Raw genomic sequence first — 2,500 nt, forward strand, 5'->3', positions numbered from 1 at the left:
TTGGCCATTTGGCCTCGGTTACTCGAGAAAACACTACCCGTCGGTAATGCCCGGAAAAAAGACCGAAATGCCCCTGAATCGAAATGCTATTTTAAGCCGTCCCGAAAGGCAAAGCACGGCTCTATCGGGCAGAGCAGGACTCTATCGGGCAGTTGCTGGCCGTTTGGCCTCGGATACCCCTCGAATCACATCCCGTCGGTAATGCTCGGAAGAAAAGGCCGAAATTCTCATGAAACGGCATGCTCTTTTAGCCGAGACGCGACTCTATCGAGCAAAAACTAGATTTCCTCTGCCTCGTTGCCTCGCTTACTCAAGAGAACCCGATCCGTCAGTTATGCTCGGAAAGAGCACCGAAAGGCCCTTGAAACGGCATGCTAATATAACCGGGTTCGGCAAAGGCGAAACTAGATTTTCTTTGCCGTTTGGGCTAGGCTGTACCAGTCGTTATCGTCCACCGCCTAGCCGTCCAAGTGTTTCCAAGTGTCCAAGTTCCAAAGTGCCTAAGTGCCGTGCCGTGCCGCGCGCGCGCGCGCGCGTGAGTCTTTGATATATAGCATGTTTAGAATTTTTTTTTCTAAATATTCTTATATCAAAGACCCACGCGCGCGCGCGCGGCACGGCACGGCACGGCACTTAGGCACTTTGGAACTTGGACACTTGGAAACACTTGGGAAACACTTGGGCAAACACTTGGGCGTATGCCAAGACGACGGTCTAGACAAGGCATCGGGAATCGCACATGAATGTAGGCAACAACAGTTGACTGTTCTAGCCAAGGCATGGCAAGTTGGCTCACCGGGTAACGGCTAAAAAGTTGCTGGGTAACGGCAACCAAGCTGTCGGGTAATGCTGGGTATCGGCTAAAATGTTGCTGGGTAACGGCAACCAAGCTGTCGGGTAATGCTGGCTATCGGCTAAAAAGTTGCTGGGTATCGGCTAAAATGTTGCTGGGTAACGGCAACCAAGCTGTCGGGTAATGCTGGGTATCGGCTAAAAAGTTGCTGGGTATCGGCTAAAATGTTGCTGGGTAACGGCAACCAAGCTGTCGGGTAATGCTGGCTATCGGCTAAAAAGTTGTTGGGTGATGGCAACCAAGCTGTCGGGTAATGCTGGGTATCGGCAACAACAACCAAGATGACGGGTAACGCTGGGTAATGGCTAAGAAGTTGCTAGGCAACGGCAAGCAAGTTGCTGGGTAACGGCTAAAAAGTTGCTGGTTAACGGCTAAGAATTTGCTGGGTACCGGCTAAAAAGTAGCTTGTCGCCGGGCAAATCAATGCAAGCACCAATATGTTCTTGTCGAAACGCCCCAAAAACTCTTGTTTAGTCGCCATCTTTTGGGACTTTCGCAATGTTAGTTTAAAATCTTTTTTAATTTTTATTTTTAGATGTTTTTAAGTCTTAATTTAAACATTTTCTATTATAGATGCCTTATTTTTCAACCCAATATATTTACCTAATTATTGTGTAGCTTGTTTATAATTTTTTGTGATTTTTTCTTACTTTTTTTGTATTTTTTTATGATTTTTATCTATTTATTTTTTGTTTAATTAATATAAAATTATCCTTTTGGCAAAAAATTCTGAATTTTTTGGAGGAGTTGCTTCATATTTTTGTGAAGATGTCCCAATTCAAAGTTTATGAAAAAAAGTTGCGATGCTCAAAAAAACCCCTATTGCTTCAGTTCGGACACATTGATGTTCCTTCCTGCCACAAGGGCAAAGGCTAATTTTACTACTATAGGGGGGGGTGGTGTCCCTCCCTTGGGGAAGCCGAGGCCACCCGACGCCGGGTGCCAAGGCACGTTGCTATCGAGACCACCCGGGCAAATCTTGGCCATTTGGCCTCGGTTACTCGAGAAAACACTACCCGTCGGTAATGCACGGAAAAAAGACCGAAATGCCCCTGAATCGAAATGCTATATTAAGTCGTCCCGCAAGGCAATGCACAGCTCTATCGAGCAGAGCAGGACTCTATCGGGCAATTCTTGGCCATTTGGCCTTGGTTACCCCTGGAAGCACTACCCGTGGGTAATGCTCGGAAAAAAGACCGAAATACCCCGGAGGCGAAATGTTATTTTTACCCGTCCCGTGGGGCAAAGCATGACTCTATCGGGCAAAGAAAAACTATGTCGGGCAAATGTTGGCGGTTTGGCCACAGAAACCCGTAAAGAGATGACCCGTTGGTAACGCCAGAAAAAAATGCCCGGGTAAAGGCAAGGCCTAGCCAAGGAATGGCAGAGCAAACAATGACACTATCGGGCAGAAACTAGAACTCCATGGCCGTTTGGTCTCAAAATGCTCGTGCTTTCGAGTCCCGTTGGGAATGCTTGCAGACTCACATCCTCCATGATGCATTGGTGTTCCCATGGGGGGATGCCTCCTCTCTGAGAGGTAAGCTTGCTACCTTGGTGGTGAGCGCCGGCTAACGGATACCTGTTGGCTATGGCACAGTCCCGATGATGCATTGGTGTCCCCGCACGGAAAAGCGTAACTGGCTA

Source organism: Rhododendron vialii, chromosome 11a, assembly GCF_030253575.1.
Source record: "Rhododendron vialii isolate Sample 1 chromosome 11a, ASM3025357v1".
NCBI classification, from domain to species: Eukaryota; Viridiplantae; Streptophyta; class Magnoliopsida; order Ericales; family Ericaceae; genus Rhododendron; species Rhododendron vialii.